The sequence below is a fragment of the Budorcas taxicolor genome, chromosome 1 (assembly GCF_023091745.1).
Source record: "Budorcas taxicolor isolate Tak-1 chromosome 1, Takin1.1, whole genome shotgun sequence".
NCBI lineage: Eukaryota > Metazoa > Chordata > Mammalia > Artiodactyla > Bovidae > Budorcas > Budorcas taxicolor.
The window spans coordinates 179,658,685-179,676,932 of record NC_068910.1 but is presented as its reverse complement, the minus strand read 5'-3'; the positions used below and the strand labels follow the sequence as shown (position 1 = coordinate 179,676,932).

General features: G+C 38.2%; 1 protein-coding gene across 8 annotated transcripts in view; it reads left to right on the top strand.

Annotated features, from left to right (window-relative positions):
• Positions 1–267: 267 nt before the first annotated feature.
• Positions 268–18,248, top strand: part of MBNL1 (muscleblind like splicing regulator 1) — a 189,481-nt gene continuing 171,500 nt past the window's right edge. For all 8 annotated transcript variants that reach the window (XM_052647743.1, XM_052647695.1, XM_052647686.1 and 5 more), the window contains exon 1: positions 268–416. The gene's annotated coding sequence lies outside the window, so the exon portion shown is untranslated. The remainder of the gene's footprint in view (positions 417–18,248) is intronic.

Below are 18,248 nucleotides of genomic sequence, written 5' to 3'. Positions count from 1 at the left end.
ACGAGTGGCAACCGCCACCCCCGGCGGACTCTTGTTAGGTTGAGGGGCGGCGAGGTGGCGGGGGGCTGAGCCGCCGGGCGGCGGAAAGTTGAAGAGCATTTTTTTTTTTTTTTCTGTCGCCGCGTGCGTTCCGGGGCTCGCGGAGTCCGCCCAGGGCTTCCTGGTGGGGCTGGGCCGGCGGGGGAGGGGCCGCGCAGCAGCAGCGGAAACCAGACCTCGGCGATAAGAGGCTGCACAGCGACATGCAACAGTCTTTTCACTGCAGCTGAATGAGTTGTGGCGCTCACAATGCTCCCGTGACCGGGAACTGACAAGTTCAATTTTAAATCGCGGGCCTCTTGGAATCATGACTCCCACAATGCCTTGGGCACTCGCTCGGCAGTCTGGCTGCCTCTGAGGGGGGAAAAATGTGAGAGGTAAGTTTCCATTTTCCCAGTTTGCTCGTGTTGCTCTGCTGCTCTGCATTGCTCGTACTCTTTCGGGACTGTACATGGCTGAAGGAGGAAGTGAAAGGAGGCTGGGGCCGGTTCACCGCGCTGGATGGTTTCCGATCACATACCATCTCGAGCTAGAGGGACAGCGGGAGGTTGCAGCTGCAGCCCAGCTCCGAGTAGCCCTTCCACGGGCTCTGCGGACACTGTCAGCCCTGCCAGCTTCCCACTTGGCAGCCTAAAACAAAGAAAGAGAAAGAAAGGAAAGGGGGGGGAGGGCGGTAAAAGAAACAGGTGCGTGGAAGTGTACTTACAACTTAACGGCCTTTGTCGGGGGAGGGGGGGATGCGAGTCCATCAGACGCGAGCCACGGTTTCTCCCTAGAGGTCCCGCATCCCTGTTCCCGAGGCTGCCATCCAGCCCGGTTTTCATCTGGGCCAAGTATGTGCACGCAAAGGTTAATTCTCTGCTTGCTACCCATAAATTACGCATGACATGTTTAGCTGGCCTTCCTTATATGGAGAGTGCTGTATTTCAGTCCAGTTTGCCTTTTGCCAAGTTTTCAGGGCGGAAGACGCCCTGCATGAGAGGGCTCCTGTTTTTTTTTTTTTTCCATCGTTTTGTAGTGCGTCACTCAAAAACTGTAAGAAAAGTAAGTATAGACGCTCTCTGGGTGGAGCCGCAGTTGGTTGATTGAATTGCTTTCATGAAAGGTTGAAAAGAATGAAAAGTAGTTAAGACTTGGGTTCTGATTTTCCTTTTTTTTTTTAGACAAAAGCAGGATAAATATGTAGCGCGTCCCCTCCCTCCCCTTCTCTCTCTCTTTTTTAAACGGAGCCGGAATCTGTTATTGGTAGTAATGTGTCATGTGAGAATACTTCGATTCCGGAGCCTGTAAGGCGAGCAGGTATATGGTGGAGTTTATGCTTGCCCGTCTCACAGTACTTTACAACTAGCGTGGTGGAGCTAGAAGAGTAATTGTGTTTTTCAGTCTCTCCCGGGCCGGGGGGAATATGCGGCTGCTAGGATTCTGTGGTGTATTTCAGAGGAGTGTGCTTCCCTAGGATTAAGATTGAGTAAGAAGCTGCCAGCAAGGTTATTGGCGCTGCCTTTACTTTGTGTATCTACCAGCCCCGGCACAAGCCCAGAGCAAATGGATGGTAAACTCTGCTATACTCGGAGGAATTTCTTAAGCAAATTAATCCACCGAGAGAGAAGTCATAATTAATGCCTTTGGATTTGCAGGCCCTCCGCAATGTGCTTTGAAATACTACACCCGTGGACACGGTGTTCCTCCCTCCTGGGTTTGAACAGTGTCTGTTTATACACGGAGGGTATTTAGTACATAACTATTCTATACCAGGCTAAGTGATCCACTCCCTGTTATCTCTTTGGGTTGCTGAGAGCGTTGGTGTTTCTCCCTGTCTTGCTGTTGAGATAAAATATTATCACTGAGACAAGTTAAAATGAAAGTTCAAGGACTGTAAAACTCACCCTAGGAATGCTTAGCTCAATACTTAGAATGGCTCTGATGCGGTGCTCTAGCCAGAGACACTGAATAAAGTTATTTTGTAGGCAGTGAAAGCACAATGTTGTCACTTGTATTTTCGCTTTCTTAAACTTGGTGACAACTGCAGCTCAAAACTGTTTTTTTAGGAAGACTCCAGCATTCTGATCTTCATCAGTGTTGCATGGGGGTGAATTTTTTTTTTTTAATTATTTACTGTGTTGTTAGGCCTTCTTTCAAAAGATAGACATAGCTTTTAGTTTTATTTAATGGGGGGTTTCCTCACAAAAGTGGCCTTTTGTGTTTTAAGGAACAGGTTGGGTCAGCACCAGAAAACCTGTTCAACCATCTATAATTACAGTGTCACTTAAGACAGAATAATCAGGTTTTATTATGATGAAGAGACTCAGAAAACCTCACATATGCCTGGTTTAATATTTTTTTTTTCTCATGGAACTAAGATAAAATTTGTGTGCAGACACACATCTCGTGTGATACTCTTATGCAGCCATGCCAGCAGACTCCAAAGTGTTTTATGCTTTGAGATATTATTGCTTGTGTTTACATTTCCACATTTGGGGCAAACTTAGGCTCCAAGTTGAATTCATTAAATTTTTATTCCAACATTCTGTTCTTCCTCTGGGCACAGAATTCCTATGACATGAAACACTGGATTCTGTTCCAGAACAAGAACAGAGTATCCCAAAGTTTCTCCTGGGACGGGGGTGGGAAGGGAGTAAAATTGTATTTCTGACTGAAGATGAGTGTGTTATTTTGTTATATAAAATTTCCGATCTTTTTTGTAAACAAAAAAAATTGCCCTTGCATTTATCATTGTCGCCATACATTAGGCCTGTATTTGATATATCTATTTATGGAAACAGAATAGCTTTCCTGCACCTTCTGGCTTTCTGTTTGGTGATGGGAAGATGCGGAGGTAAGAGACTCTCAGATCTTGCTTAGAAGAAGCTGAAAAGAATAGGTGATTGGAGTTTCTTGTACTCTGAGGTGTCAGAGTGGCCAGTAGATATGAAGGTCAGGGAAGCAGATGAAGGAAATGAAATATAGTCATTTAAATATTTGGCTCAATAGAGAATCCCAACAGCAATAGCAATAACAGAGGATGTTACATAGGAAAATTTTAAAACGTGAACTTTTAGGCCACAAAGCTTCATGTTTTTGAAATCTAGAACGTGCTGTCCATACGTAGCCACTGGCCACGTGTGACTATTGAGCCTTTGAAATGTGGTTATCTGGATTGAAGTTTGTTCTAACTGGATGTTGAACACTTTATACAAAAGAAAGAATGTAAAATACCTGGTAATATTTTTATAGTGATAATATATTACAGTGATAATATTTTGAATATATTAGTTTCAGTAGAATATGTTGTTAGATTAATTTTACCTGTTTCTTTTCATTTTCTTTTTTAAAAATATGGCCACTTGGGACTTTCCCGGTGTTCCAGGGGTTAGGGCTCTGTACTTCCACTGCAGGGCATGGGGGTTTGATCCCTGGTGAGGAGACTTAGGATCCCATGTGCTTTGCAGCGTGGTTAAAAAAAAAAAAAGTAAAAAAAAATATGGCTACTAGAAACTTACAATAACAGATGTGGCATGCATTGTATTTCTATTGGACAGAGCTATTCTAGAGTACAGCAAGAAAGCGGTATTCTGGGAGAAAGCCTAATAGAATTTACTGGACAAAACACAATAAAACAGATTTTTATTTTCACAGGCTAAAAAAGTTTATTATACATAGGAATACTTCATCTTTCTTACCCATCGTAACTAAAATTTGAGAAAACACACCACCTAACATCTATTTTTATTTCCTCAAAACTACTGTTTAGTTTAGAGATTTAATGGTGAGGTAGTAATAGCAGAGAAAAGGCTTATAATTAGGGGATGAGTCCTAACACCTCTCAAAGGCCAGAATAGAGTATGATTGCTAGTTAGGAACATTTTAGAGACTCTATAGTTATCATTGTCCCAAAGTTACCAAACACAAACGAGTCACTGAAATTTATTTTAAAATAGAGTTTTCAGTAAATAGCAATTATCTTCAAATGCTTAATATATATTTTCCTTTGCTATGACTTTCCTTCCTTAGAAAATAAAAACACCTAATAAATCCAAACAACTCCTGACCGTATGTTAATCAAAGATTAATAAATTCACAAGAAGGAAAGACTTTCACCTGTAGGGAAGTGGGCATTGTTTTGAATACTAGGAAAGGTAAGAATACAATTCTTTGGTAATGTTTTGGGCTTTGAAGAATTCCTATACACGGAGACATTGTCTTTATAATTTGAACACATTCTTGAGAAAGCATCTGACTGGTAAACAAAGCACAATGGCATAGGTCCTGGAAACATTCCTCTCAGATATTTTCATAACTGAAGTACATTTTGTCATACACAGTGAGTGTTAAACTGAAAAAAAAAAATCCATATAACATAAGCATACTTTTATTTACTTGAAGAAAACTAAATCTATGAGACAGGTTGGAGCCTATGGGTTCTTCTTTGCTGGGGGAGAAGGGGCAGATTTTATGGAGAATCTCAGAAGAGTTACCTCCCTGCTTGGTGCCAATCTTGAATCTGTCTCCCACCACAAGAAGCATAACTGCCATTAGTGTCAATGCATGTGGAGCCTTTGGGGAACAATGATCCCCGTTAACTTTGTAGATCGTTTCTGATGAGTCATGGAGCAGATTCACTAATGCTTGGAGAGTTATTGATTGCAAAGCAGAGGATTTAATAAGAGCTATTGACATAGGGCACTAAAAGTCTCTAGGCATATTTTATATTTTTAGAGTTGAGGTAGGGAACTTGGGATTTATGTCATGCTTTCATATTATAAAAAATATGCATTTATATAAACATTACAGCTATATCCTTGAGAAAACCCTTAACAAATAATGAGGTAATAGCTTTCTGCGTATTATTATTAGTCTTTTAATGATTTCATTACATTTCTTTCAAATAACTACTCATATTTTCTAAAAGGCATCTTATTACCTCTGCCCATGACATATATAAAAATGAAAAACCTTTGAAGGATATATATTACAATATGAGCATTATGTATTTGATACTTTTCCCACTATTTTCGAGATCTTAGCCTCAGTTTCTGTGATGATCCTTTGTTAGAATTCAGGATATATTAACCTCAAGATGAAATGTAGCCATATTGGATAGAGTGGAAAATTACATTCCCACTGTGATCAATTATTTTTTTAAAAGTGAAGATGTTTCTGAAATAAGTGTCATGCTTCAAATAGTGCATATGCTCTAAAAGAAAATCTGTCATTTCTTTGGACAATTGTTTTAAGAAATTGAGAGTTGCATCTTTAAATACCCAAAGAGGTGAATAATAGCTAATAAGGTAAATAGTTCCATCAAGTGTGGGTACAATTTGTGTGTGAGTATATATATATGAATATAAAACTGTTCCCAAGGCAACACCAATTTATTCAAATCTCGATATTAAGTAACATAATGTTATTAAAAAGGATTATAGTAAATACTATGTAATCCAAAGGCTATGTCCATGTGTATCAACTCCATTCCAGTCCCTCTCTAGCTGAGTTCACAAAATGATATTTCTTCTCCAAAGGATTCTTAACAAAATCTGTCTTGATACTGGACCTTTACTATATTTTCCACTTTTAAAATAGTTGAACTATTATTTAATTCATAGTTCATATAATTACGAGTGAACTTGTTTTAAAGAGCTAACAAGATTCTTGGATTGTGGGAACACACTTAATCATGTGAAATAAACATTACATGCTGATTTGAGATGTTTTGTAAAGTTGATTCATGGGAAAATATATGTTGTGGCAAAAATAGCAAGCTAGGTTCAGTGAGCTCTACCAAACTTAATCAAGATGCATCTTGTCCTCAAAGAGGTGGCAGTCTTGTCAGGGAAGTTAAGAGTTTTGAAAATAACTGTAAAGTGCAAACCAGTATTTCATAAACGGTGGCTAGGTAACATTGTATGGAAGTTGAGATAAGGAAAGCTCTGACCAATACATGTAATAAATATAACAGTTCTAATGCATAAATAGTGGAAAACAAAAAATATTCTTCATTTTTTGATATTATAGAAATATTATTCTGTTAAAGCAGCATTAACTATATCTATTCAGTGATGTTTCCATATTATCATGTGTTTATATTTAATATCTAGGCATGATTTTCATACATATACTAGTTCATTTGTTCAGTTCATTTTGCTGGTAGAAATACATATTTTTCAGATGTCCTATAGTAAAATATTGATAGCTTTGGCATTAGCACTACTGTTAAATACCATAAAGTACCAGCTTTTGAAGCTACCAAATAATTACAAATGTATCAGAAAACCACAGTGGGTAACCAGGGTAAACAGTACATAGAAAATTTCTTCAAGGGAAAAGCTAGGTTGAAAATCTAGGTTAAAAGTAAACTGATAGTTACAAGGTCATTTGCTAAAAAAAAAAAAATCTGTATATTAAAGTTAAGCAGTGAAAATATTACTAAAATGTACCAAAAAAGTGATTTCATTTAGGGAAAGAGAATGTTTTATACTGAATGAAGCAATGAGGGAAATACATATTAGCAAGGAGATTTTAATCAGAGACAGCCAGAGTATCCAATTTAATGTGACATTGAATAGGAAAGTGAAGAAATAAAAACAAGATATAGATGATGATTTCAGGCACTGGTAGAAGTGTCACAATTGTGAATACAATTTTGTGGGTTTTTAAAAGTAGTTCATAAATATTTTAAGTATGTGGTTGTGGAAGACATGGTAACATTGTGTATACTTACTGTACTCAAAATTCCTCCTTACTAACATTTGTCTACAGTGATTATAACTGAATAGACTCTTCTAGAAAATTGGAAAAAGTGTGGTAACAATAGTATATGCAGTGGGAGTGTGAGGAAATCGAAATGGTGAAAGACTTTACAGTTTAATAGTCAAAACATGTCAAAAGCAGGATAAATAACAAGAATGCCAAATGAGGCATTAAGAAGTCCATATTCATATTTAGAACATCATTAAGGATACTTCTTGAACTTAAAACTTAAAAACTATTCACCGCTTATTGTATCCAGAAAATTTAAAATTTAATCAAGTCAAATATCCAGCAATCTGTTTATCAGCGTTGTTGATCATAGTAATAATGATAGGTTAACATTTTATTTGTTTCTGTCTTATCTGACTACGAGAAGAGAATTACCTTCGCAATGACCTTTTAGCACTCTATGTGGATGGCTCCCCTTATCCTAGTAGAAAGATAGTCTGGGATGGGATGGTGATAATCAAGGTGACCACAGATAGAATAGGAAGGCAGATGGCCTGCTGAGGGGGAAAGTTGGTGGAAAAAGCTCTGAACCATTAAGTGACTTTGCAACTCAGTGTTCTCCTAACACCGACTCCCTCACTGATATTTCTGTTTACTAAATTTTAGTTTAAAAAAGCCATCCTATGAAATGATATATCAGTGTCTGTGAGCACTGTGTCTACATTTGTTTTGAAAGTCCAGTGTTTGTTGCAGTGCAGAGCCCACTTGGGGGTACATGTTTTGAAAAGTGACGCACTTTATAAATACAAGAGGTGATATTGATATTATTATTATCATTTACAAGTTATTATATTTTTATATATTTATTACACTTTGTCTATATCTTAAAAGGAGTAATAGACTTGGGAGATGGGGCACAAAAATCTCAGTGTATGGATTTTATTTTACCAAACCAGATGTGACTAGGTATGTGGACTGGAAAAAAACATTTACTCTTTCTGTTGTTTAATTTCTACATCTGTACAATTATGAGCATATAAATAATAGTTAATAATATAAGTGCCATTTGCTATACATTTCTTTACAAAATATCTCATTTAATCTTTGTGACAGATGTAAAATGCCCCTTTTGACTTTTAAAGGTGACCAGCATGACTGCTAAACACTTTTTGTCATTTTCAGAGTTGTGAGACTTTTTTTTTTTTTAACTCCGATTCCATATTTTTAACCTTTTTTTTTTTTTTTTTTGGTCTTGCTTGCCATCATTACAAAGAATGGTGATGAGGATAATAGCTTTAACAACGATCACTAACATCTTGGACTACTTACTTTGTGCCAGGGTAAGGTGTATGAGTTAATTTACATACTCCTCAGAACAACCCTATGAGATGGATGCTATCTCAGTTTCACAGGGGAAACTGAGGCACAAAATTAATTGCCTGTGGTTTCTTAACAAAGAAGTGGCACAACAGGGAGTTGAACCAAGGTAGTCCAGTTCTAGAGTTGTGAAAGAATAAAAACAAAATTTAAAAAGATACTTGGGTACTGATAGGAGATTGAGACTGTAGACATTTGGAATAATCCACAAGAGTAACTCTTGCTACAGCATTTGAGGAGATTCCGGAAGAATGGATAGGAAGTTAAGAGGAGAGAGATAAAGGGTCTGGGGAGGGGCAGGTGATAGGGTAGAAGAAATAAGGAATCAGTGGAGAAAGGGAGTTTGGGGCTCCACTCTGGAGGACAGTAGGGGACAGGTAGGAAGTTCAGGGCACAGTGGGAACATTAGGAGACATTTGCTTTAGCAAGTAATGTACAGGTGTTGTGTTTTAGTGACATTTTTTAGAGGAGAGTAGGACATACATAGGATGAAATGGAAATTGTTGGCTAGAGATGAGGGACTGGAAAAGGACAGTAACAAGGTAATGAAGGGACATGTGTTCTGGGGAAAAAGTCACAGGCTTCAGGTCCACAGGATGTAGCAACTAATTAGATGTGGATATTAAAGGTGATGGGAGATATTAAAGGTGATGGGAGATATTAAAGATGATTTAAAGAGTATAGTAAGAATTTTTAAAACTTTTCATCCAAAATCCCTTATTTAAAACTTTGTAAATGTCATTCCTGTTCATCATACTGTTCCTTGTGAGCTCTTTTCATATAAAGAACTATATTTTAAAACATCAGAGAAAAACACTTAAAATTATATTTTATCCGGGACTGTAACTTGGTTAGGTGGAAGATACCTGTTACATTCTTGAAAACAGTTCATTTCTGTGTCAAGCTCCTTTAAAACACAGGATCCAATCAATTAAAGAATGGTATTTAAATTCTTTATCCCAAATTGGTCATTCTAAAGTAACCGTCATTTCATCTTAGGGGTATGTTGTTGTTTGCTGGGAAATGTCTTATTGAAGGCTAGGCAGGTCTGGTCCCTTTAAAGTTCATGCAGAACATGGGTGTAAATGATCCCCAGTGATAAACCAGGTGGCAGATAGATACATGATAAAACAAGTTTGCAATGTGCTCAATGTGGCTGACATTTATACTTCTCAGACCTTGCTATTTTAGGGAAGGTATCAATGATACTCTCTTTCCTGGAAATAAAGATCCTCAATAATCAGACACCCTTATAAACAAAATGATTTACATACGGAAATAAATAAGCAGTTGCATTGAGTTAGTAGTTACCTGGAGTTGGGAGGATAGTTATATTTCAAACAGAATAGAAAGCTTTACAGGAGTACTCGTAGGCTTTTTTATATAAGGCATTTATGTGCTTTTTACAAGTAAGTGGCTTAAGAGTTTAAGTTGAGCATGTCAGAGCAATGACTGTATTTAATATACATAGAGAAATTCTCATGAAATCAAGAGTTTCCAAGAAAAAGATTCCATTTATAAATACTTATCACTTAATTTATTTAGATAGTCTATGTCCGCGGAAAATAATTTTTAAATTGCACTGTATATGTCTTTAAATACAACATGTAGAGCTAGAGAAAATAATGTTAACGGTGTTTCCATTTTGCCTTTTGTTTATATGCCTTTTAGTGTTATGTGAAAACTACACTTAGAATGTGTCTTTTTCTATTATTAGACTTTTTTTTTGCCCCATCTGGTTTTGGCTGTGTGCTATAAAGATCTGGTAAAAATCTATTTTTGTTGAATTATTAGATAATGCTTAGAAAATGTTCATTTCAAAGTAAATATGATTAAATAGTACTAAGATTAGAAATTCTTCTTTGCCTTCCCAACTCATGGGCCAATCTTAACTATTAAATTTACTCCAAATTATTTTGAGCTGTTATTTGAATTTCATTGCTCAAAAAGTTCAGGAAAACTGCATTGTCAACTTAGTGGCATTCAAATAAGGCAATTGGTCTTAAATAATTGGTATTACATGCCCCATCCAGAAGACTTTGAAAGATTAGATGAGCACAGCAAAAGTGAACAACTGGGAATACAAGCAGATCTTTAACCCAGCTGTGGAACCTCTCTGAGGTATTTCCGAACAGGACCTTTCTGAAAATTAATTAGAAATAGCCAGAACAATAGTGGAGATTATTGAAAAAAAAATTGAATTCTGCACAATTCTTTCAGAAGGACCACATTTACTGAAAATTGCACATGGGAAATGACTCTCCCAGAGAAATATATTAATGGTTTGAGGACTGGGTTTTTAAAGTAAATATTGTTTTGGAAGCAGTTAATATAGAGACTGTTGTGTCTGTTTCTCAGTAATGGATTAAAGTTTACTCTGTGCTGAGGTCTTTTTCACTTAAAAGGCTATTTTTCTATGTTGATAATAAGGCAATATAGGGAACTCATTCTTTATGTTCTGAAAAATAATCAATTAACAAACATTTGCTGAGCACCTATTAGAAGTAAAGGATTATAGTAGGTCAGGAGAGAAGGTCCCAAAGGAGAAGTACATAGGTTTTATTCTTGTCTGACATATAATTGAGTTGGGGAGAAAGACATGAGAAGTTAACAGTGCAGTCAGTATTGACACCGTACAATTGAATACCAAAGGAGGAAATGAAAAGGGGGAAGTCTTTGCGGAAATGAGTGTTTAGGGTGTAGAACCGCTACCCCCTCTGTGGAGGAGAGCACCTGACCCAGGGTAAGCTTAAGCAATCTTTTCAGAAAATGGAGGGAAAAAGTATGAAGAGAATGAGGCTAGCTTCCATATTCGAGCATCTTCTGTATATGAGGTGGTCTTTGCAGAAAAGAACCTGCTCACAGTGCTGCACAGTTAGGGAACGGACTTGTTTGCTAGGAACCACCATCCTCCTGATAGAGTTGAGGAAACTGAGGCTCAGAGAGATTAACTTACATGCCAGAATTCACACAGCCTGATGAGTAGTTGAAATGAAGCCAGGTATTTCTACACTTCTGAGATAGCATTCCGTCTCCCCTTTATGATTCTGCTGAGAATGAATGTGATATAGTTATGATACAGTAATTTGAAACTTCACCCATAGAATTGACATGACTCAGGAAGGTATAAATTTAATTTAAAAGGCTGGCTAATACATTTTGTTCTTTTGCTTTGACATTGGATTATTAATACACATGGCGTAGAGTTTGCCCAATTGTTTGTAATCATTGCTTTTTAGGTTTGTAAAAACCAAAGCAAAGCAAAACACATCAGGCCTCCTGTCTTTAGCAGATATGGTAAAGGCATGCAGTAGTGTGACCCATTATAACATTGCATTTGGGCCATCTGGGATCCTCCCAGAGGAAGCTTTGCAGAGATAATGTACTTTCACACCAGTAACATGATGCCATAAAATTTTCACCAAGAAGTGATAGGCCTAGCTCCAGAGTACATGCTAAATTTGTTTATCAAGCTGAAACTCTAATACTTGGGCCACCTGATGAGAAGATCCAACTCATTGGAAAAGACCCTGATGCTGGGAATGATTGAGGGCAGGAGAAGAAGGGGATGGCAGGATGAGATGGTTGGATGGCATCACCGACTCACTAGACATGAGTTTGAGCAAACTTCAGGAGATAGTGAAGAACAGGGAAGCCTGGTGTGCTGCAGTCCACGGGGTCCCAAAGAGTCGGACATAACTTAGTGACTAAACAACAAGATGGGCATTTTATGCTTTCATGTTGCATCATCTTCACACAATAATCTGCTCTCTCTGTCCCTATGTGGCAGAGCTTATGATACTAAAAAAAGATAAACGATTAATTGAAGACTTGTTGTCTTGGAGCTAGTCTCTTACTAAAAAATTCCTCTCTTCATGAGCTATTTTGAACATACACCAAATAAAATTATGTATTGTTCAGAGAAGGAACATGAAAGAACTCATGCTCTTGCTTTTGGCCTCAAAGGAAAGCACTTATATTAGAAACTATTTACTGAGTGTAGTTGTACATGTACCACCTCTCATGCTTTATCCACCTATCAGAGGATAAAGGCGTGAGTAAGGTATGTCCTCTTCTCAGAGTAGTTTCAGTGTAGTGATGAAAATATTCACAAGTAATGTGCGGGCAAAACACAGTGGGCATGGAGGAGCCAAGAATAGGCTGCTTGTGGGCAGAGTGTGGAATTTGCCTAAAACCATCCAGTAGACACATTAACTCTTTACATACTTTGTATATTAAATAGAAGACAAAAAAATCAAATCATAATTTGTTAAAATTACATGATTCAGTACTTAAGCTATTTTTCTGTCTAAGTATTTGATAAATAAGCGTGACCCAGATGTATGGTAGACAGATGACCAGACAGAAGAGATTAATTTATTTCAGATGTCGGCATTTTTATAGAAAGGTGGGGACATATAATTCATCTGAAGCTTCTTCATACTAACTCCTGATTAGGAGATGAAGACACTCAGTATTGACCTTCAGGTTTCAGAGACTGAAACTTTTGTGTTAACAGAAAAAAAAAAAATCCTTAAGAGAGAGATATGCTTTAGGTGTTAACTAATTTAACTTTAGTGACAGAAGGTTTTAGATATATGAGACTCTTCCCTTTGGCTTTTCTTTGTGTGCAGAAAATAAAGCTGTATTTTGTAGGCTAGCTTCCCAACTCTCCAGTGGTGAAAGTGCAACTGTGCATGGGTTCTAGAAGGCCCCATTCAGCTGTGAAGTGTTTGTTACTTGTTTCCAGGATTTATTCTGTGTTCTAGGTGAGAAACCAGGATTTTTATTCTGTTGCTTGCCATTCTTCATTTGCAATCATAAACATTTATTTAAAGTCCCCTGCCGAAAAAGCTTCATGATAAGATTTTTGGCTGAAATTTTTGAGAGAAATTAGAGATACGGGTTCTGCTTTTCTGAAGTTTATGGCCCAGAGGAAAAGCTCCATCCATTGCAAAATAATGAAAACACAACAAGAACTACAAAAGACCAGACCTTCAGCAGTTCTAATAATTATAAAAATAGCTTCTTATTTTGTAGGCACTTACTCATTTTACTTATGTGACTATACGAAGTTGTTAACACAGCACTGTGAGATTTATGCATGGCTGGCTGTCTCTGGTTCACAGGTGAGAAATGGAGGCTCAGCAAGGCTCAGGTCACATAATTTGCTCAGGGGCCATGTAGTAAGGTACTGTGTGTACTGAGCTCTCAGCCCAGTTCTGCTATTGGTCTGTCTGTTTCCATCAAGATGGCACAACTTGAGTCAACAAGCACTCATGGCAGTGTACACTTGAGGCCCAGTCCAGGTTAGTTCTGCAGAGACTTCCTGAAGGAGGCAGGATGTGAAAGGCGGGTTTTGAATCATTGTGGTCATAAAACGGCAGAGACCAGGGAGTGGACTCTGACGTTTCCCTGGCTTGGAAAGGAGGGCAGTATCGAATGGCCTAATCTGCCAGGGTGGCTCGCTCAGTATTAGTTCTACTCACACCTAATACCCTCTGCTCCAGCACTTGCCAAGATCAGCAAAATCTACTTTTAGACTCAAAATCATTACCACCTGTGAGTTTCAGGTGTCACTTCTGAATGACATAGCAGTCTGCCAATTGATCCTGTGGATGGCTTGCAGTGGCACAGTTTGAGAAGTGTCTTGAGTCCATAGAACAGTGTTACAAATGCTCTTATAATTTAGTCAACTACATTATTGAAGGCATTAGGGTAGTTCAGTTTATTTCTCCCATCATTTAAAAATAGAAATCTGTTACCAACATTAAAATAAACATTTCACTGAGAATGGTTATTCACTTGGAGATTTCGGTTGAACTTTTCTCACTTTCCCGCATCTCTGCTGCTGCTGCTGCTAAGTCGCTTCAGTCGTGTCTGACTCTGTGCAACCCTATAGATGGCAGCCCAGCAGGCTCCCCCGTCCCTGGGATTCTCCAGGCAAGAACACTGGAGTGGGTTGCCATTTCCTTCTCCAATGCATGAACGTGTAAAGATCTCTAGCAGAGTAATTAGAATATGTCTGTGAGTGTGTGATGTGTACAGACACATATGCTATATCCTATTTACATGTATATTTCATAAAGGACTATGAAGTAAGTAGTCCATAGGTTATAGCTGAAAATGAAACAAATTCATGAAACTAAGGGATGCATTCACCAATAGGGTCACCAAGTTTGTTCTGAAGTATATTTGATTAAAGGCAAAAGAAAAGAGTGGCAGAGGATGAGACAGTTATATACCATCACCAGCTCAATGGATATGAACTTGAGCAAACTCCAGGTGATAGTGGAGGACAGGGAAGCCTGGCGTGCTGCAGTCCATGGGGTCACAACGAATCAGGTGTGACTTAGCAACTGAACAATAGCAACCATACAACATCGTTGTGTGGTTCTTTGCACTGATTATAAGTAGGATTTGTGAAAATACAGTATGCCAAAGACAAAAGAAAAGATACTCTAACACACATGTGTAAATCTAAATTTATTATTACTAATAGTTGTTAAGGTTTGAGATCATATAATTGATAGATATTGTTATTAAGAATCTTAGTCCCTCTGTCTTAGTGAATTGATTTCTATTGCTTTTTTCCCCTCCTGGTGTTAGACTTTATCCTGTTTGCACAGTAACAATTTTCTGTTGGTAAATGACCTGGCATTAATGGATTTTAAAAATATTTTCCCTTCATGTACCAGGAATTCTCGGGCATATTTTTTAAGATAAATATTCTATGCTAATATACTAATTTTTTGGCAAGAAAATTAGCACCTATATTTCAGTTCAATAGTTCTGTGATAAATGAATTGTAATTAAACATTCAGATTCTGCAACATGCACTTAAATATTAATTTGGATTCTTTAAGTTTTAGGCACTGCGCTAGGCATTGAATACATAATGGTTAACATAAACAGATGCAGTTATAAAAGTGCAATTATAAAATTTAGACATCTCTCAAATTTCAAATTGGCCATTGCAGGAATAATGACGTATTATTATATTTCTTGTTGCCACAGAATTTAAATAATCTTGTTTATGGAATTAAATAATCTTTTCTGTAACTAAAAGTATTATTTGTAGATGGCAGTAAATATTTATTTTAAAGCCTCTGTCAGTGTTAGGTTTCCTGTGAGTAAGTAAAGTGTTCTGTTTTCATGTAAGGAAGGTGCCATTTTATGCTTAGAATGACTGCTTTCCAAGTAAGCAAGAGAAGTAACATCACAAAGTAAGAAGACAAGGAAAACTCAATTTTGAGTGGCAGCATAATATTGTAGAGTTTAAAAGGTCAGGCTAGTACAGGAGGCTCCAGTTTTGCCACTTAATATCATGCAGAATGTTGTGACAGCCAGGGCTGATACAGCTGAAAATATCTGCAGCCTTGGAAGCCTTGTAAGTTTCAGAAGGTCATTTTGGCATCATAGTAGAAACACTGATTCACAGGGAAGGTCAAACTGGACAGCCAGGCAGGAAGATAGGTTGCTGAACTCAACAGCTGTAGATTTTAGAATTGTTGTCAACTGCAAAAACTGGGTATTCTAATTTGCTGTGGCCATTTATCATTGAAATATTTACAGAGGAACAAGCTTTACTTGATGGGAGGGTTCTGATTTCTCTTCTGTAAAACTTTTTAAGTGTTGCATCTACAGCTTTACCTGATACCAGGCATTTGTTAAAATAATTTTATTTATGTGTAATGTGGACTCCATCAAAAAAAACAGGATGTTAGTTGCCTTACTATGATAAGCACACATCAAATTGGACTATGAAAAAGACAAATCAGAAGGAAAAGAAATGAAACAAATACTTGAGATGAAATTGAGAACTGAATTTATCTCTTGGCTTTCTGGAGACTAAAGCGAAAGCTTTAGGAAGTAGAAAAATCCCAAGTTTATTTGTTAAGATCTCTTTATATCCCATGTACAGTCTTATTCTTAGCCCTTAGGGTATTTAGTTAAATATTCTGACTCTGCCCTTGAGTGAAATCTTGGAATGGATGGATTCCAAATAATTAAGAAATGAAGGCTGAATTCTTCATTCTGGCCTTCAAGGCCCTTACTGGTTTGGTTCCAGCCCCAGATTCCAACATTATCTCCTGCCAGCCCCATTGCACATGGTGCTCCACACCGACCAGTTCTTCCAGCGTTCATCTTCTGTGCTTTCTCCTGTCCCAGCCTTGTTCCTTGTATTCCTGCAGCCTGGAGTGCCATTCGTTTTTGTATCGAAACAAATGAAACCCATCCTTCGAGGCCCATTTTAGATGTCTTATCCATCAAGAAACCACCCCTGACTCTCTTTTAATCACCAAGCCTTATTGTTATCTCTCAGCACTTTCTTTCTTATGTGCAGTTGTTTGTGTATTAATTTTATGTCCCCAGTAAAGCAATAAACTCTTGAAAGTTGGATGAATATAGTCGCACTAGATCTAGGCTACATATACGGGATCATCCATAAACTGTTTAATATAATCAGTGTGTATATACTGTTTCACCTATGTATTGTTTATCCTTAATATATTTATTTATTTAGTAAGGTTATTGTGTATGTTGGTTATATTTGGATTTCTTTAAAGAAAACATTTTTTTTCCCTAGGATAGTAGAGAAGAAAGAAAGAGAACTAAAAAAGAGTACTATTAGAGGAGTAGATACCTGCAGTTTTTGTCAAAGGAGATAATTTTGAGGCAGTGGAGCTGAGACTGTAATTTTTAAAGTTGTTTTGATTTTGGATTTTCTTATTAGAAAACAACTTAATATATACCTTTTCTGTGTGTGTGCCGTAAGGTAACTAATTACTAGAGAACAGCTTTGTTAGATGTAAAGAGAAGTATCACTTACGCCATTTCAGACCTTCAATGCTTTCTCCCTAGTATACTTTTCTACCGTTTTAACAGCTGTCAAAAAATCTGCTTCTGCATTGCTTAGAAGTGTTTCAGACAGTTATTCCATCTCCTTCACTGCTTTTCAAACACTATTTTAGTGGCTGATACAGATCAGTCTTCCTGTAAGCATACTTGCTTTGCATATATTCAGTTGTGTTGCTTTCAGAGCAGTCTTCCTTTTTCCTTATGCAGAAGACTTCTGTTAATAGACTTAAGTCCTCGAAAGCTCTGAAGGAAAGGTATGCTGTTCTTGCCCAGAAAGCAGACAGATGAAAATAAAATCATGCCCAAAGAGCCTTTTCCTTAATAACTCATCTTTCAATCATTTACTGAGTATTTAGAACCCTGTAATGTATTAATTTGGAGAAGGCAATGGCACCCCACTCCAGTACTCTTGCCTGGAAAATCCCATGGACAGAGGAGCCTGGTAGGCTGCAGTCCATGGGGTCGCCAAGAGTCGGACACGACTGAGCGACTTCACTTTCACTTTTCACTTTCATACATTGGAGAAGGAAATGGCAGCCCACTCCAGTGTTCTTGCTTGGAGAATCCCAGGGACGGGGGAGCTTGGTGGGCTGCCGTCTGTGGGGTCGCACAGAGTGGGACACGACTGAAGTGACTTAGCAGTAGTAGTAATGTATCAATTGGGCTTCCCTGGTGGCTCAGAGGTAAAGAATCCACCTGCAATGCAGGAGACTTTGGTTCAGTTCCTGGGGCAGGAAGTTCCTCTGGAGAACTTCAGTATCCTTGGGCTTCCCAGGTAGCTCAGACAGTTAAGAATCTGCTTGTAATGTGGGAGCCCTGGGTTCGATTCCTGGGTTGGGAAGATCCCGGGAAGAGAGCATGGCAGTCCGCTCCAGTATTCTTGCCTGGAGAATTCCCATGGACAGAGAAGTCTGGCAGGCTATAGTCCAGTTCAGTTCAGTTCAGTTGCTCAGTCGTGTCCGACTTTTTGCAGCCCTATGAATCGCAGCACGCCAGGCCTCCCTGCCCATCACCAACTCCCAGAGTTCACTCAAACTCACGTCGATCGGGTCAGTGATGCCATACAGCCATCTCATCCTCTGTCATCCCCTTTTCCTCCTGCCCCCAATGCCTCCCAGCATCAGAGTCTTTTCCAATGAGCCAACTCTTCGCATGAGGTAGTCAAAGTACTGGAGTTTCAGCTTTAGCATCATTCCTTCCAAAGAAATCCCAGGGCTGATCTCCTTCAGAATGGACTGGTTGGATCTCCACGGGATTGCAAAAGAGCTGGACCT